Source organism: Hemiscyllium ocellatum, chromosome 1 (assembly GCF_020745735.1).
Source record: "Hemiscyllium ocellatum isolate sHemOce1 chromosome 1, sHemOce1.pat.X.cur, whole genome shotgun sequence".
Classification (NCBI taxonomy): Eukaryota; Metazoa; Chordata; class Chondrichthyes; order Orectolobiformes; family Hemiscylliidae; genus Hemiscyllium; species Hemiscyllium ocellatum.
In genome coordinates this window covers 54,977,856-55,002,851 of record NC_083401.1, presented here as the reverse complement: position 1 = coordinate 55,002,851, position 24,996 = coordinate 54,977,856, and positions in this window count along the sequence as shown.

Genomic DNA, 24,996 nt, shown 5'->3' with positions numbered 1-24,996 from the left:
TCTGGTTGGTTTTCTCACCCTATTTCAACTTGATGCCATCCAAACTATTTACTGCATGTCATAAATTACACTGAGTCCCATTCTGCTATCACTTTGTCTCATTAATTTATGTTAGAATCAGACCCTGAATAAATCCGCAATTCGTTGTAAGCAGGATATTAGAAACTTTAAGTGCCTGTTAGAGGATGGATGAACCAGCTGCCTTTCATAATCTACTCACTTAGCTGGTTGCAACAAGATTGATTTGAAAAGTATCCCTGCCCTTATGAATGCCTTTCTCCTAGATCCAAATGAAGTTATGTTTTAAAAGGAGTCAATTTAGCTCAGTTTTCTTGTACTAAGAAAAGTGTGAGTTTATTTATTCCTGTATGGAAGAAATATTGGCACAACACAGGTACAGGTTAGGAATAAGAGGTGGGTCTAAAAGGTGAGGACAATTTTAATAATTCAGAGCAATCTCTGAATTATTGTGAAAAGCAGTTAGTTGAAAAGTGTGGCTACTGTAGTGGAGATTACCAGGTACTGTTGATGTTGGTAAGTTCATGACCATTAATTTTGCAGATTGGTTTCAATTATGTTGTTCTGAATTCTTTTGACCTTGATTGAATTCCATCATTCACAGTAAGAGCAGTTCTTCTTTGTTGTGTTCTTCCTTGTTTTTTCTGACTACAAGCACTCAAAGTAAGAGAGAGTCTTTACTTGGGGTGATTAGGAGATCATTTCTTGTCTGTGACATTAACAACATGCTAACGCTTGAACACTGACTGGTACATACAGGAGTCTTCAGTTCCATTAGCAGCCTCCAGTCGAGTTGAAACTGGCTTTTTAACATCTGTCCTTGTGTATTCTTCAAAACGTAAAACACAGTTTTTAAAAGCACATGTCTTGAGTTTGGCACATAATCAGCAATTATTGAGCAAGGGGTCTTCAACCTCCCATTATCACAAGTTGATCTCCCTCTTAGCTTGACTTTCTTTGATCTTGTAGTGTTACATCTCATTAATTCCACACAGAATTTTACCACCCAGCCACTGCAATTACACCAGCAGTTATTTTGTCTCCATATTAGTCCTCTTTCAAACAAACACATCTTGGAACAAAAGGCTAAAATCACTAGAGTTGACATACCTAAAATTGGCTTCATTGGTCAAGTAAAATCTAATTTTAAAATTCTCAGCTTTGTTTTCAAATTGCATTCCAGGATTCGCCCTTCCCTGTGTCAATAATCTACTCTGACTCTACAAAACCTTCTCTCTCCCAGACATCTATGCTCAACTAATTCTTGCCTCTTGTGCATCTACAATGATAATGAAACCACCATGAATGTATGTGCCTTTAATTGTAATGATGTAAACTCTTGATTTTCCTGCTCAAGTGCATTACCTTGCACTTACCCAATTGAGTATCATTTGCCACTGATCAACCTATCAGACCAATCTGTTGTCAAAGGCTATCCTCATTAATTAGTATCCTATCATTTTTTTGTATCAGCCGCAAACTTACCGATCAATCCTCATACATTGGAGTTGGAATTGTTTCATTGAAAGTAAAAACAGCAAGGAGCCCAACACTGATCACTGCAGAGTCCAACTGGACATAGGCTTCCAGTCATAAATACACTCCTGAAATATCAAAAGAAGTGCAGATTCTGGAAACTAGAAGCAAAATTAGAGATTGCTAGACAGGCTCAGCAGCATCTGTGGAGACAAATCAGAGTTAATGTTGTGGGTCGAGTGAACTTTCCTCAGAACTTTCTCTCCATAGAAGCTGCCAGTCTGCTGAGCCTTTCCAACAATCTCTATTTTCGCTCCACAAGCATTACCCTCTGTCTCCTAAATCCCCTTTGATTGTATGGGCTCTTACCATTAGTCTCCCATGTGGGATCTTGTCAAAAGCATTGCTGAAGTCCAAAAAAACATGCCAAATGCTTTGCCTCATTCACACACCTTGTTACCTCTTTGAAAAATTAAATGAGATTGGTCAGACATGACCTCCCCTTGACAAAACCATGTTGGCTGTTTTTGATTAAACTCTGCCTCTCCACGTGCAAATTAATTCTATCCTTCAGAATTGTTTCCAATAGTTACCCCACTACGGAGGTGACTATTGGAAGCAATAGTTCCACATGTCAGGAACCTCTCCTGTGGCCAGAGAGGAATTGAAAATTATTGTCAGCATCCCAGCTATTACCTCCCTTGCTCTACTCAACAGCCTGGGGTACAATTCATCTCTTCCCAGAGATGCATCCATTTTTTAGCCTTCCAGGCCACTCAGAATCCTATACAAGTGTTTATTGTAATCTTAAAATAAAGACAAGCGTTAAGTTACTTTAAAATATATTATCTGTGATTATTCTTTCATGCTCCCCTTTTGCTTTCCTAATTTCCTTTTTAAGTTTCTCCTTGCACATTCCGTTTACCTCTTGAGCTCCTTTTGTTTCGAACCCTCAATATTTGCCGAAAGCCTTACTTTTTCTCCTTCATCAATCCAGTATATCCCTTGATGTCCAGGGTTCACTGGGTTTGTTAGTCCCATTTTTTGTCTTTATTACTCTGCAACGACCCTTTTTTTTAAATGCATTCCCCTGCTCTGACAAAGATTTGCACAGAAATATCTGCTCCCAGTCGACTCTGGCTAATCATACCCAGTCTGATTAAAATCTGCCTTCCCCCAGTTTAGAACTTTGATTTCAGGCCTGTCCTTGCCTTTTCCAATATCCTTGGTGCTTAGTTGACATTAGCAGCATTTACATTTCAGATTTTGCATTGTTTTAGCTTGTGTATTTATTATTTGCTGAAAAAGCTTTGGACAGTGATATTTCTCTGAAGTGTTTTAATGGTTCTGTAGTTTACATATTGCAATTTAAAAAGGATAGCAAACCCTTTTTGAATGGTGTCACAAAATTGGACCAGATGTACAATTTCTTTAAACCAAAATACAGATGCAATTACACCTCAGAAAATCTTGTCAATGGACAAAGATTCTTGTGTCCAAAATGTTTAAACTCTCCAAATATTACTGTGCCTAGCTGACTTCATCCCCTATGTGAGGGTATTGCAAAATAGCATCCATGATGTTTGAGGTAGCAATACTCATTTTGAGCTAAATTTCAAATGTGTTTGCAATGCTCTAAAATTGCTCATTTCAGTTTCTGTTCTTTGAAAAAGTATCATGGAATGGATACAGATTATGCAAAATTTTTGCATACTATCTTCCTAAGGTTGTAGTTGGTAAAAAAAAAATGTAGCATTAGCACCAAACCTTCTAGTAGTTATAGTAGTCATCTTTGTAAAGCTACTTACAATAATCATGGCACTTCTGTTGTTGATACTGAACATTTTTTTTTATTTACAGACTACATTAGTTTAATAGCTGTAAATTATATTCAAGCAGTTTGATTTTGTGATTCAATGAGAGTGAGGCCGTTGTGTTCTGGTTCTGTTACTTTCTCCAATTACAATTTCAACACCCATTCAAATATATGACTCTTTTGCTGCAGGCAAGTTATTCTAAGAAACACTTCAATAGTATCCCTTTAAGAAATACTTCGCCACATTGCACGCTTTCTGGTTTAGCATGGGACAGGTCTGTCTCCCTGTGCAGGGACCATTTAAAATTAATGTTTGTCTTGCAACATTTTCTGTGGGTGAATGTGGCCTCAATTTTGCTGGTTTCTAAAAACCAGATCTATAATTTCAATGATTGCATTGGCAATTGGTGGAAAAATGTAATTTTGCTGAGCTACATAACTTGTAGTACCACATAAAATCATATTATAGTCCCCAGGCTATATTTTAGTTTTGAGCAAAAGTGAGATCATTTCAAAGAGAACTTTTCACTGAATAGTATATATATTCAAGGGGACCTTTGCCACCTGGGAATTTTATAACCCTTGCAGTCACAAAAACTTAAATAATTTATATATACACACATATATATTTAAGACACAAATTATGCAAAAACAATATTTTTCCCCCACAATATTCCCTTGCCACTGACTCAATCCCTACAGCTAGCAACCCCCACCACTTTCTCAGGTTGACCTTGCATTACGTTCAACTCAGAGTTAAACTGCAAATTATATGTGCTATCCATCACTAAGACTGCTATTTCTGCAAATTCCTCGAGTCCTCTTGCACATTTCAGTTATCTGACTCTGCTTTTCTGTGCATCCCACCACTCTCCATCTCAGCAGCACAGCCTTCAGCTGCTTACTTTGCCTTCCTGCTTCTCTACATCTCCCTTTAATAAACTTTTGCAAATGCACATTTTCCATCTCATCTTCCTCTCCATGGTTCAGTACCTACTCCTTTATCTATTTCCATTTGTGAAATGCCTTGGGCCTTCTTGGTGGGAAAGATATTTTATAAATGCTAATTCTTGTTTCTGAAATAAAACGGATGTTATTGAAAATGGATGGCAGATTTAGGGAAATCTGAAAAGTGACCAGCACATGTGGAGGGAATCTTTCAATACAGGGTCTCTGTTGAAACTGACAACTTAAGAAATCAAGTGTCTCAACAGGACTGAGCACAATGGTGAGGAAAAAGATTATAAAACTCAAGTCAGGAAATCTGATTGTTAATACATAAAAGCATGAATGAGGTTAACGGCCAGATAAAGGTGAAATGAGGTGAAACATGGTTGATAATCCTGAATGGTCTTAAGACCACAAGACCATAAGACATAGGGGCAGAAATTAGGTCATTCAGCCCATTGAGTCTGTTCTGCTATTTGAGCACGGCTGATAGGCTTTTCAAACCCATTTTCCTGCTTTCTCCCTGTAACCTTTGATCCTCTTGAAAATCAAGAACATATCTACCTCTGTTTAAAATAAACTCAATGACCTGGCCTCCACAGCTTTCTGTGGCAATGAATTCCACAGATACACTATTCTCTAGCAAAAGAGGTTTCTCCAAACCTCTGTTCTAAAAAGTCTTCCCTTTACTCTAAGGCTGTGCCCTCAGGTCCTTTTCTCTCCTGCCAATGGAAACATTCACATCTTCCCACGTCCACTCTGTCCAGACCATTCAGTATTATGTAAGTTTCCATCAGATACCCCCCTCATCCTTCTAAACTCCATTGAGTATAGTCCCAGAGTCCTCAAACATTCATCATATGTTAAGTCTTTCATTCCTGAGACCTTGTCAATGAAACATTTAAAACAAAAGTCAACCTGAAGTATTAATTCTGTTTCCCCCTCCAGATGCTGCTTGAACTATTGAGTATTTCCAATAGTATCTGCATTTAGCATCTTGCGGATTTTGCTCTTATCCCATCTTTTCCACCACCCTTAATTGCAAAGATATCATTCCTCATTTCTCAGTCTGACCTCTGTACTTTTCAGGAAATGATTTCTCACAGAAACACCTCATTACCTGAGAATGTGGTATTTCATTGAAGAGGTATGAACCTCACTCACCAGTTAGAGAACTGGCAAGAACTCCCTGTTGCAGTCTTTGTGGAAGGCCACAGGAATGAACTGCCGAACAGATACTCAAGTTCCAGAGCTGGGTACTCCCTGGGATTAAAAAAACCCAGAAGTGGAAAATTTACCCTTTGAGAGGTGCCAGCCAAACAAGAGCCAGCAGCTGTTCATCATAGACAGTGTAACCAGGGGAGAGTTGTAGCTGCTGGTAATGTGTCCTGAAATCCTAAGGATCAAAAAAGAGCCATGAGTGATAGCAAGAAAGGAGTTGCAAGGCTGAGGGTCATGGAAGAAGTGTTGAGATGTTGGCAGTCAAGGCAGAAGGTGGCTATGAACAAGTGCCCTCTCCTTTCCAATGCCAAGTTCCACTGAGTGCCTTTGATTAGAGTCTAAAACACCTCTCCTGCATCCCCTCAGACTCCCTGGAGTCTGTTCAGCTTTCCATGTGGCATACTGCCAAGCTCACCAATGGTTGGACATCAGCTGCAGTAGCTTTTTCCTTTGGCTTTTTTTCTTTTATTTCTGCTTTTTTTTAAGTTATAGTTTTGCATTGTGTATTTGATATTTTAAGATAGTGCCTGAGAATGACAACTTTGTAGACTTTTTATTGTAATCCTGTATTGTTGTACTTGAGTACATGTGGTAATAAAATTTAATTTGGACAAGGACTCAGTCGGTGATGGATCTGAAGACTGTCTATGAAACTACATATCTCAGACTCAGCTGGGAAAGAGACAAAAGAAAGGCAACTTTCCTTCCCTTGGCACTTTCTAGTGCAAGCACAGAAGATGCAACAACTGTTCTTTTGTCTTGTTTTATGTCTATCCAGCCATACAAACAGTCCTTTAATTTGAGACAGAATTTATAGTTACATTCTCCAAATTACTATACGATCTTTACAACACATGATATAGTTTATTTTGCACTGGGGACACGAAACACAGATTGGTGGATTGGTGTACAGATGTCTGCACTCTGCCAGAAAATATGTTCCCTGTTGCTTTTTGCTTCAAGTCGTTATTGTACTGTCACTCCTAATTTTTATTTTATTTCCTAATTTTAACATGTTAGATTACTCCAACCTGACTCAACACAAAGAATAATAACATAATTTTTCCAATGATAGTTGCTTTGCCCCTGTTCCAATTTCATTTTCAGGAGGTAGATGTCACTGGTAAGACTGCCATAAGGTTTGCATTCACTCAAAACCCAATCCTGACAAATATTACTGGATGAAATTAGATATGAGGAATGAACTGGATCAGAATTAGATTTTGCTTTGGGAGCTGACTAACTGAGAGAAAACAGCATCTTCAGGGCAGTTATAATAATTGTAGTCATTGCTGGGATTGAAAGGGATGTGGGTTAATCACTTTGACAGTAATTTCATAGGTTAAGTGCAATAAATGTGTAGAAAAGAAACAGTCCTGAACTGTAAATATTTGTGTGACAAACCATCAAAGTATGATGAATGCTGTGGTAAAGGAAATACAATATTAGATGGGTACAAACTGTATCTGCTGGTCAATGGTCAACGATTTCAGTTTACTGTGCCCAGTTTTCGACTCCTTACTGAAGAGGTATATATTTGAACTTCAGAGAGTGCAAGAGGCAACAAAAGTTCACGAGATCGTTTCTCACAATGAGAGTGTTGCCTTGTGAGGAAGTATCCAGACAGATGCTCCCTCACCTTTAGAAGAATGAAAGATAATTCCATTTAAATATACAGGATTGACAGAGTAGATGCTGTGTGGCTAATTCGCAATAGCTGGAGAATCTAAATCTCAGGCAGTGCCTTCCAAGTATTTTACTATTGTCACCTCATTTTGAGACTTGAAGATTGCTGCATCTCTTGAGAGATCGGCAAGTATGTTGGGGTAAGTGGGTGTGGTAGGAGAGAGGGGCAAGAAAATAGGGAGAACTCTGAGAGTGGATGAGGCTGGAGAAAAAAGGAAGAGCAGGGGGCTGGTAAAGAGCAGAATTACTACTGCTGCCCCTGTTAGCATTACTGGCATTATTTTCAGTGTGCTGGCAATCCCAAATTTTCAGTCTGGAGCTCCACACCAGGTCTGTCCTGACTCCCCTATTTGGAAAGCTCTGATCTAGTGAATGTAGTCTCTAGACAAGGAAACAGCTGTTCAGATGGAGATAAGGCTCAATGTTATCACTTAGCAGGTTGTAAATTCTTGGAAGTGTCCACACCAGAGGATTGTGAATGTACAGATTTTGAGTGAAATCGAGGTTGAAATGAATAAATTGATAGAAGTATTGTTTCTGAGAGAGTAAAGCAAGATGGAGATTAGGAAGAAAAGTGAAGTTGATTCGAAGATCAGCCATGATCCTATTAAATGATGGAGTAAGTGTGAAGCTCCCTGTTTCCTACCTACTCCTGAATACGATGCCTAGTTTGACAGGTATGAACACCCTCCTCAGTGAACAGCAGGCCATATGTCTTTCAGAAGACGGCACAATATTGCACACACTACCTTTACAACCTGAAAACAGACAGGAAGGAAATAGAAAAGATGACTATTATACCACCCCACACTGTGAACATGAAAATAATGTAACCCCCCAATTTTAACCTCACCAATTTGGCTGGAACAGGGTCCAGTTAATTTTTTCATCAAAGTCCTTGCAGTGAAAGAATTGATTGATGTAAAACAGACAATATACACAAACATACTCCATCTAGTCAGACGAGTTAATTTAAAATCAGGCATATAATTTGGGAGTATCACAGCTTATGATAGAGATTACAATCCAAAAATTAGAAGTCCATGATTCACAATGGTTAACCAGCCATAGCACATTATAGTGATACCATCATTTGTCATCTCAGAACCCAATACACCCTTCAAGCCTCCAACATCATTGAACTAACGGATCAATCTTGGTTCTACAGGCAGTACACAAACGAATGAACCAAATCTATCAGCATCGTTTACCAAGTTGTCACAAGGAGTGTGACTAAGAGTGGCAGATGATGGGAAAATCTGCAATATTCCACCTCACCACTAGCATTTCCATGCCATAGGCATAAAATCTATCATATAATTGTTCGGATACATGGGGTTATCTATAAAGAAGTCAAGGGTTGTGGGTGAGGGGTGTAGGGTGGGGGAGTGTTGGCAGGAAAATGGAGTTGGCGTCAAGATCAGATCAGTCACGATCTTATTTAACGATTGCGCAGATTCGACATGGTGTGTGATCTAGTCCTGTTTCTATTTCACATTGTGATGGTTCTGTGCCTTTAAGAGAGATGTGTCCTGCCCTGTTTCCCTTGCAGAGCAGTGTTGTCACTAAGTCTCTTTCAGACAGGTGGTTGGTAAACAGATTTGGAGTTCTCCCTGGGTGTTTCTTCTAAAATAAGATGAAAGGATCATGAGTGAGTGGGGTCAGGGCTCACATAGACCCAGGAAGACTTTAGTTTTGCTTCCAATTAGTTGAGAACATAGAACAGACAATATAGAACAGTACAGCACACTATAGGCCCTTCGGCTCTCGATGTTGTGCCGACCTTTTACCCTACTCTACAATCAAACTTACATGTCCTTCATTTTACTATCATCCTATGAGCCTATCCAAGAGTCACTTAAATATCCTGAATGCATCTGACTCTACCACGGCTGGTAGTGCATTCCATGCACCCTCCACTGCTTGTGTAAAAAATTGAGCTCTGATATCTCCCCTAAACCTTCCTCCAATCAATTTAAGATTATGCCTCCTCAAGATAACTATTTCCGCCCTGGGAAAAAAGTATCTGGCTATCCATTGTATCTATGCCTCTCACCATCTTGTACACCTTTATCAAATCACCTCTCACCCTTCTTCACTGCAATGAGAAAAGCTTTAGCTCCCTCAACCTTTCTTCATAAGACATGCACTCCAGTCCAGGCAGCATCCTCTCCACCCCCACTCCCAGCTCCATTCTATACTAGGTCCTAGCTCCGAGCCCTGTCAAATTTTCTTCATCCCCCAAGACCTCCCCCTCACTGAGGGGAAATGATCAGTAAAGGCAGCAAAGGCCTTACCTTCGGCTCCCTCTGTTCATGAACCAATGAATTCAACAAGTGTTGTGATGTTGAGCACTCCTTCTGACGTCTCTGAGTTTACTTTTTCAATCAGGACTCCCTCCCACTTCCGAGGACCCTTTCACCTGCATCCAATACACTCCGTCCACCTAGACACCCTGTGTCAGTCTGTTACCCGCCCTTGACCTCTTTATTTCCAACTGCCACTAGGACATTGACTACGTCAACTTGTCCATCCCCTCACCACTTCAACCTCTCACTGTCACAAAGCACAGCACTCCACTCCCTCTGCTCCAATCCCAATTTCACCATCAAATCAGCGGACAAGGCGGGGGGGGGGGGGCAGGGAGGTGGTGGTAGTTTGGCGCACTGACCTCCACACTGCTGAAGCCAGATGCCAACTTGAACATACCTCCTCCTACTGCCCCCTCACCATGACCTCATTCTCCCCATCACCAAACCATTACCTCCCAGGCTGTCCACAACCTCATCACCTCAGGTGATCTCCCACCCACAACTTTTGACCTCATAGTTTGGGAATGCCGCACCATCCGTTTCTACTTCCTCCCCAAGATTCACAAGCCTGACTACCCTGGCCGACCCATTGTTTCAGCATGCTCCTGCCCCACCAAATTCATCTCCACATTCCTCGATACTGTCCTATCCCCTCTGGTCCAGGAACTCCCCACATACATTCGAAACACCATCCACACCCTCCATCTCCTCCAAGACTTTGGTTTCCCTGGCCCCCAATGCCTCATCTTCATCATGGACATCCAGTCCCTATACACCTCCATCCATCATGACTAGGGCTTCCAACCCTCTGTGTCTTCCTCTCCCAATGTCCCCACCAGTAGCTTCCACAGACACTCTAATGCATTTGGCTGAACTGGTCCTCACCCTCAACAATCTCTCCTTCAAATCTCTCTATTCCTCCAGACAAAAGAGGTAGTCATGGGCACCTGCCTGGGCCCCAGCTATGCTGTCTCTTTGTCGGCTACATGGAACAGTCCATCGTCCACAGTTACACCAGCACTATTCCCCACCTCTTCCTCTGCTAAATTGATGACTGCATCAGCGCCATCTCATGCTCCCATGAGGTGGTTGAACAGTTTATCAACTTCACCAACATATTCCACCCTGACCTTAAATTCATCTGGACTATCTCTGACACCTCCCTCTCCTTCCTGGACCTCTCCATCTCCATCTCCATCAACAGTGACCAACTCAAAACTGACATTTTCTACAAACCCACCAACTCCCACAGCTAACTGAATTACACCTTCTCCCACTCTGCCTCCTGCAAAAATGTTATCCCTTATTCCCAGTTCTTCTGCCTCCACCGTGTCTGCTCCTAGGAGGACCAGTTCCAAACACAACACACTTGATGACCTCCTTCTTTAAAGACCGCAATTTCCCATCCCACGTGGTTGATGATGCCCTCCAGCGCATTTCATCCACTTCCCATAGCTCTGCCCTCAAACGCCACCCCTCCAACCACAACAAGGACAGAACCATCCTGGTCCTCAGCTTCCACCCCATCAACCTCCATATGCATCGCATCATCATCTGCCATTTCTGCCACCTACAAATAGACCCCACCACCAGACGTATATTTCCTTCCCCACCCCATCCGCTTTCCATAAAGACCATTCCCTCCATGACTAACTCATCAGGTCCATGCCCCCCCCAACAACCCACCATCCACTCCCAGCACCTTCCCCGCCACCACAGACATTACAAAAAATGTACCCACATCTCCCCCCTCACCTCTGTCCAAGGCCACAAAGTGGCTTTCCATATCCATCAAAGTTTCACCTGCACTTCCACACTTGTCAATTACTGTATGCGTTGCTCCCAATGCGGTCTCCTCTAGACAGGGCACCTACTTGGGGAGAGAGGACGCCTACTCACGGAGCCCTTCAGAGAACATCTCCAGGACACTCACACCAACCAACCCCACCGCCCACTGGCCAAACATTTCAATTTCCCTAAGGACATGCAAGTACTGGGCCTCTCCATTGCCACTCCCTTACCACCCGACACCTGGTGGAAGAACGCCTCATCTTCTGTATTGGAACCCCATGGCGTCAATGTGGATTTTACCAGTTTCCTCATTTCCCCTTCCCCCCACCTACACCAGTTCCAACCTTCCAGCTCAGCATCGCCCTCATGACCTGTCCCACCTGTCCATCTTTCTTTCCACCTATCCACTCCACCCCCCCGACCTATCACCTTTACCCCCACCTTCATCACTTATTGCACTCTCTGCTACCTTCCCCCTAGCCCCACCACCCCCCCTCCCATTTATCTCATGAGCAAAACCAATGTAGTGTACAAAATCCCATGCAAGGACTGCACAAAACACTACATAGGACAAACAGGAAGACAGCTAACAACCTGCATCCATGAACACCAATTAGCCACGAAACGACACGACCAACTATCTCTAGTAGCCACACACACAGACGACAAACAATATGAATTCGACTGGGACAAAACTACTATTATAGCACAAGCCAAGCAGAGAACAGTCAGGGAATTCCTCGAGGCGTGGTACTCATCCATTGATTCTATCAACAAACACATCGACCTGGACCCAATATACCAGCCACTGCAGCGGACAGCAACTGACAACCGGAAGCGGCAGAGACAAGCCACTATAAATGCCGAAAGAAACATGACAGAAGCGCTTCACAGGAGGCTCCCTAGCACTGAGATGTCACCTAGAAAGGGGACAAAACGTTTGCAACAAAAACTCCCAGCTCGGTGAACAGAACCACAACATATCTGCTGGTCTTTCTTCATCAGTGTTTTGTCACATCCTCAAAGAATTCAATAAGGCTTGTGAGACATGACCTGCCCCTCACAAAACTATGCTGACTATCTCTAATCAAACTATGGTTTTCCAAGTAATCATAAATCCTGTCTCTCAGAATTCTCTCCAATAAGTTTTCCACCACTGACATAAGATTGATTGGCCTGTAATTCCCTTTCTTGAACAAGGGAATAACATTTGTCACCCTCCAATCATCTGGCATTACAGTCATCAGTTAACAATGAGGATGCAAAGATCATCACCAAAGGTGCAGCAATCTCTTCCCTCATTTTCAGTAGTTGCCTTAGGCATATCCTGTCTGGCTGAAAGGACTTATCTATTCTCATGCTTTTCAGAGTTTTCAGCACACCCATCAACCTGTTTGAGCATACAAGCCAGTTTCACATTTTCCTCACAAAAGTCAACAATCTTCTCACTGGTGAATTCTGAAGCAAAGTATTCATTAAGGACCTCCCCTAAGTCCTCCAACTCCAGGAACAAGTTCCCTTCTTATCCTTGATCAGTCCCACCCTCACTCTGGCCATCATCACATAAGTGCCTTCAGGTTTTCCTTAATCCTACCCGCTAAAGCTTTTTCATTCCCCTTTCTAACTCTAAAAAGTCCATTCTTCAGTTCTTTCCTGGTTACCTTGTAATGCACTAGAGCCCTGTCTGACCCCTGCCTCCTCAACTTTAAGTAAGTTTCCTTCTTCCACATCCCTTGTCACCCAAGGTTCCTTCATCCTACCATCCCTTCCTTGCCTCAGTGGGCAAACCTATCCAGTACTCGCAGCAAGCGCTCCTTAAACAAACTACATTTTCTTGTGGTCATTGTTATCAAAATGCAACCCCCCCCCCCGCCACCGAGAGATCTGATACCTGAAATGGTTCATCGTCGTGGACTGAATCCAATATGGCCTCCCCTATAGTTAATCTATCCACATACTGAGTCAGGAATCCTTCCTGGACATATCTGACAAAAACTGCTCCATCCAAACTGTTTGCACTAAGGAAGTTTCAATTAGTAGGAGGTATGTTGAAGGGACCCATGACAACAACCCTGTTACTTCTGCCCCTTTCCAAAATCTATCTTCCAATCTGCTCCTTCATGTCTCTATTGCTATTGGGGATCAGTAGAAAACTCCCAATAAAGTGACTGCTCTTTTCGTGTTTCTGACTTCCACCCAGACTGACTCTGTAGACAAACCATCCTTGACGACCACCCTTTCTGTGGCTGTGATCCTATCCCTAATTAGCAATGTCACTCCTCCACCTCTTTTACCTCCCCCATTATTCCTTTTGAAACAACTAAAAAGTGGAACATCCAACAGCCATTCCTACCCCTGTGATATCTAAGTCTCCATAATGGCCACAACATCATTATTCCAAGTTTTGATCCATGCTCTAAGTTCTCTAGCCTTATTCCTGATACGGAGAAAGTTTCTGTTAGCTGGCTGCTGGAGCCGAGAGCTTCAGTTCACTGCTTCACAGCAAGGCTTTCTCTTAACAATCAATGGGGCAGCTTGTTTCTTTCTTCTAGACTAGAGAGAGACAGCACATGAGAACCAGAACTTTCTGCTGAATTTCATTTTTGTCAAAGGGTGCACATGTGGTCTGCTGCCTATACTGGAACAATTGATAATTAGTGGTCAAATAATACATTATCTTGTTAAATAGTTGGGTTTTGGTTATGCCTTTTGTTTTTGTAATTAATTACATTGCAAAAATAACACGTGTTTTGATTAAAGCCAATCAAATCACATCAGGAACACAGCACCTTACAGTTGTCTTTAAATAAATATAAGAGTTAGGATCTAGGCCATCTCCTTACAATTCTTTGGTGTGGGGAACGTGGCCTGATCCATAACAATATGTTCTTATAAACCGGGACATGGTGCATTTGGATAGTTGTGGGATATCTAACTTGATGTGTCAGAATGACAATTACCAACAGTGTTATGAGTCAAAAGAACTGAAGCATTAAAACATGGGGTGTGGGAACCTTGAAATCGTTGAAAAATACAGCCCGAGATTCTATCACTAAGTAAAATCTGATTTTCTTTTGCACGCACGGTTCCCCTAAAACAGCAGATTGCGATGGTTCACGGACTCCCAGTCCAACTGCTTGTTCTGTGGTGCTGTGGAGTCTGTAGATCATGTATACATGCGGTGTGGGTGCTTGTACTCCCTTTTTAGCATCTGAGAGAACATTCTCCTGTGTTTGGCTGCACTTCAGTCCCACACTCCTGAACTTTTGGCACCCAGCGCGGAGGCGGAAGGGTAGGTCAGAAGATCGCCTTGTGTGTTTGTTTCTGGGCCTGGCCAAATTGGCCACAACCAGGTCCAAGCAGCGGGCAGTGGAGGGTGTTGTTATGGCCGATTGCCTGTCCCTATTCTGCAGCTAAGTCCGAGCCTGGGTGTCTCTGGAGAAGGAACATATGGTGTCTACCAACTTCCTCAAGCTGTTCAGGGTGAAGTGGGCACTATAGGGAGAGGAGTGTTTTATTTCCGTCTCCAACACTACCTTGATCTAATCCCTGCTCTCCTGTTCACTTTTTGATCATGCAGCATTGTCCTTTGCTGAGAAGGGCACTGTTTGTCACTAGCCACTCTGGTGTTTCCTTTCTTCCCGGTGCTGGAATATAAATAAAGATTTATGCTCTTGTTATTTTTCATAGTGTCCTACACCTGCACACACATGACATAGGTGCTGGGAAAAATATAAGTACTACTGACGTTAGGCAAAAAATTTTATAACCAGGAGATTTAGAGTCCCCTCAGTTTAGGGGACTGATTCTGTGCTAAAAATAAAGAAAAAAATACAATCTGATTTTTTTTTCTAAAAATGATTGAACATACCACACCTATGAGGGAACTTCAGCAACATACTCCCTCCAATGTCACTGACAATGCTGACAGGTGAAACATTCATCTTGAAATTCATTTCTCAAATAAAAAAGAAGCTGGCTCCTTTTGGAAGGTGATGATTCCCTCAGAGATTGATTATTTTTTTCTCATTAAAGCTGAAGGGACTTTCTGAGCCCCCAGTGACTTATGACAGTTCTTAATAGGTGATTGTTGAGCTGAAGTCGACAATAGACTATCTGGAAGCTGAACAATTCTCCCTTTTCCACTATGGAATGTGAATTGAAGACTGGTTAGAAATGAAAATGTTATTACCATTCCTAAATGAAGTCAAGTTGAAGCATTGCCGACCCCCACCGGAATCTGCCCCAGTTTCTAGTCTGCTGTCTATCTCAGTGGAAGCGTAGGATTAATTTAAATTCCAGTTTAGTGGTATTTAGTAGTTGGAAATTAGTGCCAGTGCTCTCTTAGATGTATGTGTTTTATGTCAAGTGTTTGGATATGGTATTTTTAAAAAATTCATTCATAGGATGAAGCATCACAAAATTGTTTTTTTTTCTAAAAGCTGTTCCTTTTCTCAAGGATGCTATCTCTTTGTATTTTATCAGAGAGGTCGTAAACGCTCCTGGTGCCGATTCGACCAGTTTGTTACAGAGATTAAAGGTTATTGAGAGGCCTTTTTATTTATATGTAAACAGATGAGACTTCAGGCCAAATGGTCATGTTTTAGAAGTGACCTGTATAAAGAGAAAGGAGTGGTCAGCTCTCAAGCTGAGCAGTTAAGTCCAGAACTAGTTAGGAGTTCGACAGTGAGCTGTGTGGAAACTTTCTCCCTCTCTTCCTGTCCTTCTAACTTCAACCTATAAGCATCTATTGCATTTTTAAACTGTTTTAAGGGGTTTTCTTTTGGGACTGTTGTGTATTTTTGAAACAACATAATTAAGTCTAGATTGGATAGACTGAGTACTGTAGGGGTTCTTTATTCTGGTCTTTGTGCTTCCTTATGTAATTTTGTGAATAAATTTCTGCCTGTTTTAAAACCTAGTAATCACCCTAGTTAGCTTACTCCCGATAATTTTCACTGTACACTTACCAAAACAAATTGCAAAGTTATGGTCTGGGGTGCCTGCTCAAGAATGTTTTGAGTGGCCTGGCCTAGTCCAGAACAGAGGGCATCACTGACTAAGCCAGCGTTCATTGGCTACTCATAATTGCTCAGAGAGCTGTTAAGACTCAACCATGTTACTCTGAAACTGGAGTTACAGAATGGCAGTTTCCTTTCCTAAATGACATCAGTGAACCAGGTGGGTTTTCCTGACGATTGGCAGTGGACTCATGGTCATCATTATATGTTTAATTCTAGATTTTTAAAATTGAATACAAATTCTAACATCTGCTGTCACAAGATTAGAACAAGGGTCCCAAGAAAATTACCTGGATATCTTGATTAGCAATGCAGTGGCAATGCCACCAGGCCACCAGGTCCCTTGTACACCTCTGAGAAATAGTCCTTCTAGCCCAGACACAAGAACACTACCCCAGCATCAGCAGTGTTTCCTAATGTATTCAATTGAATTCCTTAACCATTTTATTGTCAATATATTATGACACTAATTAACATAGCAAGCCGTTAAACAGAGAGAGGACAGACCCTAGTTCACCCTGGGAATGGTAACGAGCTTCAAAGTTGAACTGGGAAAGAGAAATGATGATGTCAAATGGGGTCCGGAAGGATCTGAAGTCAAGATTATAATTGACCAAACATAAAAAATGAATTGACCAAGTGCTTAAAGCACCACCAGTCCACCTAGTTTTGTAAAGGTGGTTAAAAAGAAAGGAGAAACAATGAAGACAAGGCCTTTGTAATAATATCTTGAGCTCATGTCGAATTAACAAATGGCTGAATCATTTAAGAGAGAGAGACAGAAGATGTCCAAAGTAATTCCAGCTGGGCCACTATTAGTGGCTCCTAAACCAAATAGAATAATGAAAAGAGAAATTATTTGGTCATAGCTGATATTTATCACAGCTCAGAGGTATGGAGGTAAACTTCCCAGTTGTGACTGTGTGCTATCACTGCTGGGCCTGGAATGTGAAAAATTGGATGTAAAACTAATTGCACACCTCACTCTCACTGCAAGCAAAGCAGTAAGTTAAAATCTGAGCTTGGAAAAAATTAGAAAGCATTCATTGTTGTAGGAGAAGGAGAGAGAGAAACCAGCTTTTTCTGCTATGGTCCCTGTATTGTACGTTAACTCTGTGGAATGGTTTGTGCCCATTTTCATTTATTAGTTGTTATATGTTGTCTTATATAATTTATATAATTTCATTTTCTGGAGCTAGAGATCTGGGAATACTTTGAGTTCAGTTTATATTTTGGGAATGTATGTCAATGTGCAGGTGTGGTGAGTGTGTATTCTTATCAGTATGAAACATGTATGATTATCATTAGAACCCTTTTATGGAACTAATCAGTGTTGTGTGAAAGAAAGACCTGCTGTGAAATGTTGATTTTTTTTTCTCAGAAGCTTGGTTTAAAAGAATAAATACTTTTTTTTGAAATTGTTTGAATAAAGCCAATTGAATGAGTAAAATTAAAATCAAGTGACAATTTATTTCCTCTTTCTTTAATGTACTGCAAAATCTGTGTTTTGTTTCATTTGTGGAAAAGGTCCTGTGTAAATATTTAATTTCAGAATTTTTATGATTGAATTATCACGTTTGGAATTTCATTTCCTGGCGACAGTGAACTTCCAAATATTATTTTAACCACAAGTGAATATTTAATTTTGGGTGATAAGATTTAATCATTCTAAATATTGATTGATGTGCATTATGCTCTAACAGTGTGGAGAATTGAAATTTCTGGACAGGAGGAAGACCATAAGACATAGGAGTGGAAGTAAGGCCATTCGGCCCATCGAGTCCACTCCGCCATTCAATCATGGCTGATGGACATTTCAACTCCACTTACCCGCATTCTCCCTGTAGCCCTTAATTCCTTGTGACATCAAGAATTTATCAATCTCTGCCTTGAAGACATTTAACATCCCAGCCACCACTGCACTCCACGGCAATGAATTCCACAGGCCCACCAATCTCTGGCTGAAGAAATTTCTATTCTGAATTGACCCACTCTAATTTTAAGGCTGTGTCCATGGGTCCTCGACTCCTCACCTAACGGAAACAATTTCCTAGCGTCCACCCTTTCCAAGCCATGTATTATCTTGTAAGTTTCTATTAGATCTCCCCTTAATCTTCTAAACTCCAATGAATATAATCCCAGGATCCTCAGCCGTTCCTCATATGTTAGACCTACTATACCAGGGATCATCCGTGTGAATCTCCGCTGGACACGTTCCAGTGCTTCCTGAGGTGTGGGGACCAAAACTAGACACAGTACTCCAATAGGGCCGAACCAGAGCTTTATAAAGTCTCAGTAGCACAACAGTGCTTTTATATTCCAACCTTCTTGAGATAAATGACAACATTGCATTCACTTTCTTAATCATGGACTCAACCTGCATGTTTACCTTTAGAGAATCCTTGACTAGCACTCCCAGATCCCTTTGTACTTTGGCTTTATGAATTTTCTCACCGTTTAGAAAGTAGTCCATGCTTGTATTCTTTTTTCCAAAGTGCAAGACCTTGCATTTGCTCACATTGACTTCCATCAGCTATTTCTTGGACCACTCTCCCAAACTGTCTAGATCCTTCTGCAGCCTTCCCACTTCATCAGTACTACCTGCCTGTTCCCCTAACTTAGTATCATTGGCAAACTTCGCTAGAATGCCCCCAGTCCCTTCATCCAAATCATTAATATATAACGTGAACAGCTGCGGCCCCAACACTGAACCCTGCAGGACACCACTTGTCACCAGCTGCCATTCCAAAAAAGAACCTTTTATCCCAACTCTCTGCCTTCTGTCAGACAACCAATCCTCAATCCATACCAGTAGCTCACCTCAAACACCATGGGCCCTCACCTTACTCAGCAGCCTCCCGTGTGGCACCTTATCAAAGGCTATTTGGAAGTCTAGATAGACCACATCCATTGGGTTTCCATGGTCTAACCTACTTGTCACCTCTTCAAAGAAGTCCAACAGGTTTGTCAGGCATGACCTCCCCTTACTAAATCCATGTTGACTTGTTCTAATCCGACCCTGCTCTTCCAAGAATTTAGAAACCTCATTCTTAATGATGGATTCTAGAATTTTACCAACAACCGAGGTTAGGCTGATTGGCCTATAATTTTCCATCTTTTGTCTTGATCCTTTCTTGAACAAGGGGGTTACAACAGCGATCTTCCAATCATCTGGGACTTTCCCTGACTCCAGTGACTTTTGAAAGATCTCAACCAATGCCTCCACTATTTCCTCAGCCACCTCCCACAGAACTCTAGGATGTAGCCCATCGGGGCCAAGAGATTTATCAATTTTAAGACCTTTTAGCTTTTCTAGCACTTTCTCTTTTGTAATGGCAACCATACTCAACTCAGCCCCCTGACTCCCTTTAATTGTTGGGGTATTACTCATGTCTTCCACTGTGAAGACTGATGCAAAGTACTTATTAAGTTCTCCTGCTATTTCCTTATCTCCCATCACTAGGCTTCCAGCATCAGTTTGAAGTGGCCCAATGTCTACTTTACTATCATTTCTAATATTACTGGCTAGCCTACCTTTATATTTGATCCTCTCCTTCCTTATTTCTCTCTTTGTTATCCTCTGTTTGGTTTTGTAGCCTTCCCAATCTTCTGATTTCCCAGTGCCCTTGGCCACTTTATAGGATCTCTCTTTTTCTTTAATACATTTCCTGACTTCCTTTGTCAGCCATGGCTGTCTAATCCCTCCCCGGATAGTCTTTCTTTTTTTGGGGATGAACCTCTGTACAGTGTCCTCAACTATACCCACAAACTCCTGCCATTTTTGTCCTACTGTCTTCCCCGCTAGGCTCTGCTTCCAGTCGATTTTCGTCAGTTCCTCTCCCATGCCCTCATAATTATCTTTATTTAACTGTAACACCATTATATCCATTTTGCTTTCTTTCTTTCAAACTGCAGACTGAACTCTACCATATTATGATTGCTGCTTCCTAAGTGTTCCCTTACTTTAAGATTTTTTATAAAGTCTGTTTCATTACATAGCACTATGTCCAGAATAGCCTGCTCCCTTGTGGGCACCATGACAAGCTGTTCCAAAAAGCCATCCTGTAAGTATTCCATGAATTCCTTTTCTTTGGATCCACTGGCAACATTATTTACCCAGTCCACCTACGTATTGAAGTCTCCCATGATCACCGTGACCTTGCCTTTCTGACATGCCCTCTCTATTTCCCAGTACATGTTGTGCTCCTGGTCCTGACCACTGTTAGGAGGTCTGTACATAACTCCCATTATGGTTTTTTTTTGCCTTTGTGGTTCCTCAATTCCACCCACACAGACTCCACATCATCTGACACTGTGTCATTCAGTGCCATAGATTTAATTTTGTTCTTAACTAACAAGGCCACCCCGCCCCTTCTGCCCACCTCCCTGTCTTTTTGATAAGTTGAAACTCCTTGAATGTTTAACTGCCAGTCCTGAACCCCCTGTAACCACGTCTCTGTGATGCCTACCACATCATCATCATTCACGATGATCTGTGCCATTAGTTCATCTGCTTTATTCCGAATGCTATAAGCATTCAGGTAAAGTGCCTTAATGTTAACTTTCTTATCATTCAAGATATTGGAAGTCATAAGATGTCCTAAGTTATCCTTCCTTTTTGCTGCATTCCCAGTCTGCCTCAAGTTTAAATCCGCCTGCACACATGCTATCCTACTGCTTATCTTTCCATTTAACTCCATACTCCCTGTCGCTTTCACTTTCCCTTTGCCCCAACTCAGAAGTTTAAAGTCCTACTGACCACCCTATTCGCTCTTCACTAGAACATTGGTACCTGATCGGTTCAGGTGGAGACAGTCCCAACGGTACAGATTCCCTCTGTTCCAAAACTGATGCCAATGCCCCATGAAGTGGAATCCCTCTTTCCCACACCAATCCCTTAGCCATGTGTTTACTTCCCTAATTTTCTTATCCCTATGCCAATTGGCACGTGCTCGGGTAGTAATCCAGAAATTATGACCTTTGAGGACCTGTACTTCAATTTCCTTCCTAGTGCTTGATAATCCCCAAACAGGTCCTCCACCCTAGCTTTGCCTTTGTTGTTAGTCCCAACATGGACCACAACAACTGGATCCTCCTCTTCCCGCTCCAATATCCTTTCAAGCCGGTCGGAGATGTCCTGCACCCTGACACCGGGCAGGCAACACACCATGTGAGACTCCCGATCCGGCTTGCAAAGGATACTATCTGTCCCCCTAATTATAGAATCCCCTATAACAACTACTTGTCTTTTTGCTCCCCTCTCTTGAATGGCCTTCTGCACCATGGTGCCGTGGTCAGCTGGCTCATCCTGTCCAGAGCCCTTTTCCTCATCCATACAGGGAGCAAGAATCTCATATCTGTTGGACAAGGTCAAGGGCTGAGGCTGCTGCACTCCTGAACTCAGGTTCCCCCTACCTGCCTCACTTACAGTCACACTCTGATGTCCCTGAGTGGCTGTTGATGTTGAATATATTACAGAGACACTTGGACTAATTCACCCATTCTGCTCAAAGTTGGATGGATGGATACTATTCTGTTTTTCAGACAACTGCAGGTACAGTGTTTTTTCCATCAGCTTTGAATTTCTGAGTTTGATTTGCAGATTCACATTGCAACACAATGATGGATGAATCATCCTCAATCCACCATTAACTGAGCTACTCACCTCAGTATTGGAGAACTACTGTGAAATATACTGAGTACCAGATATTTCAAAACTACTAAACATGGACATACTTAACCATATCATAAGAAGTTATATTATAATGTTCTGGCATTCTAAAATATTTGAACGGAATAGTTAACTGAAATTTGAACGGATTCTGGAAATTAATAAAAGCATGCACACAGTCTCAGTGATGTCAATGCACAGAAACAAAGTTGTAAGTGTCTTGAAGGGGTAAAAGAAATACTGAATCTGGACAAATTTACACAAAGACGTATTAAATATCCAGACACAGCTATCAATTAACATTTTTAAAAAATCTTCATTTAAGAGAAAAAACAAACAATGCATGTTATATAGAATCAAACAGAAATATTTGACTTCTGTTTTAAGCTATTTTAAGAATATGTTTCAGTATACTGCAAAACACTCCTAGGGCTCAGGAATGAGATAGGTGACTAGTTGAATTGCAAAATTGGACAGCAAGTGAAGGCTTGCAGTGGTGGCAGAAGAAGCCAAACAAAATTGGAATAATGGGTTACAATGACAATTGAGGTTAATGTGCATTCTCATGGAAGGAAAATTTAGGTGACAGCAATAAACCGGTAGCTTTCTCTTAGTGATGTTTATAGCCTTTCTTTCCTTTTAAAATATCTGAATTTGATGATCAAGTCATCATCCTACGCATCGGGACCATAAGTGAAACCTCACAGGTCTTTTGTAAGACCATAATGTGGCCAGTAAAGTGAGAAAACATCTTAATTTACAAGACATCTACTTCCTAGAGAAAATAACTCTAAAGCAATTGGGAGAGAACAAAGAGTAGAATTGCAAGGAGAATTTAAATTTAAATAATCAAGGGCTTCAAGATTGTAACATTAGTAATAAGTATTCCTAAGATGGGTGCAGATGAAACAGAACTGGAAAATTTTAAGTCCATATGTGGTGCTATTTTATTGTTGCTGATCTGCAATGGAGAACTGGTAGAACCATTGGCATGGTGGCTCAGTGGTTAGCACTGCTGCCTCACGAACCAGGGACTCAGGTTTAATTCCAGCCTCAGGTGACTGTGTGGAGTTTGCACATTCTCCCTGTGTCTGCATGGGTTTCTTCTGGGTGCTCCGGTTTCCTCCCACAGCCCAAATATGTGCAGTTTAGGTGACTTGGGCATGCTAAATTGCCCATAGTGTTCAGAGATGTATAGGTTAGGTGCATTAGTCAAAGGGAAATGTAGAGTAATAAGGGAATGGGTCTGGGCAGGTCACTTTTCGGAGGGTCGGTGTGGACTTGCTGGGCCGAAGGGCCTGCTTCCACGCTGTAAGGATTCTAATTCTAATTCATATATAGGAAACCAAATTAAGATGCATAAATCTGAATTTAAAACATTCAGAAATTATGGATGATAAAATATAGTGAATTTTAGAACTAGTTATGCAAGCATATTAACTGAAAGCAAATACAAACGTGTAAAATGTCAGCAGATCATCACACAAACATCAAAAGGATAGGAACAGAATGTTTGAAAGGAAGCCAATGATGGGGAGAGTGGCAGGATTTCTGCTAGACCTGCTGAGTTTTCCCAGCAATTTCTGTTTTTCTTCATCAAGAAAGGTGTCTTGGTTTTCTGTCTAGTTTCTATCCACATTGTCCATCAATGGGTTGAGTTCTTAAGCCAAGCAGGGTCCTGGTATTTCTTCCTTTTAAGTACACCCCTTTAATCAATCTAACCAGAGTACTCTTCCATTCTCTTGATAAGAAACTGAAAAAAGTCATTAAAAAAATTACAGCTCTTGTTTCTTTCAATCACATATGGAAAACTTTTGGAACATTAGCCAAAGAGCCATGAGGTCCAGCATTCAACAGATTTTCTTTAATCATTCACAGGATAAATGAATGTTACTGGCTAAACCAGCACTTGTTTTTCATTCCTAATTGCCTTTCAGAGGGTGGTGATGAGCAGCTTTCCTGTCCAGGAGGTAGTATGCACATCTTCAGTGCTTTAAGGAAAATAGGAACAAAGGAACAGGAGTAAACCATTCAGCCCATCAAGTCTGCTTTGCCATTTCATTATATCATGGCCAATCACCCACCTGAATACTACTTTCTTGGGCTATTCCTATATCAGCCATTTAAGGAGTGGTGGAAGAGCATTCTAGGATTTTGATCCAACAACAATGAGCATTGACAATATAGTTCCAAGTCAGGATTGTGTGTAGCTTGGTTGGGAACCTGTTATGGTGTTCCCATATATCCAATGTTCATTTCTTTATCGCTGTTACATGCATGTTAAAATGATGGGGCATTTCAGGACAGCTAGATATTTTTCCTGCTAAATCCCACGTCTCACACTGAGTTTGTTTTAAATTTTTATCAAATTATGTGGAAGGTCATCAAGCTAAAAGGCCATAGGCTGTGCTGCGAACAAGGTTTGTAATTCACCGCTGAACCTGCAGCAAATGGTCAACTTGACTTTCTGTGTAACTTTTTCAGAACCTTTGTGCAACCTTCGGGCGGCACGGTGGCACAGTGGTTAGCACTGCTGCCTCACGGCACCAGAGATCCGGGTTCAATTCCCGACTCAGGCGACTGACTGTGTGGAGTTTGCACGTTCACCCCGTGTCTGCGTGGGTTTCCTCCGGGTGCTCCAGTTTCCTCCCACAGTCCAAAGATGTGCAGGTCAGGTGAATTGGCCATACTAAATTGCCCGTAGTGTTAGGTAAGGGGTAAATGTAGGGGTATGGGTGGGTTGCGCTTTGGCGGGTCGGTTTGGACTTGTTGGGCCGAAGGGCCTGTTTCCACACTGTAAGTAATCTAATCTAATCAAGAAGATCAAATCTGATTTCACAGTGTACGTCACATGTCTGTCTTATCTATCAAATTCTGAGTGGAAGTGGATGCAAAGGATTGCCAACTGCAAATGATTTTTATGCTGCTGAAGAAAGAAAACTTTAAGAAAGATGCCAGTATCTGTCCCATTCAGATTTCATGTTCATATAGATTACCTTCTTTCATCCATTTCTTATGGCCAAGCAAAGAATATCT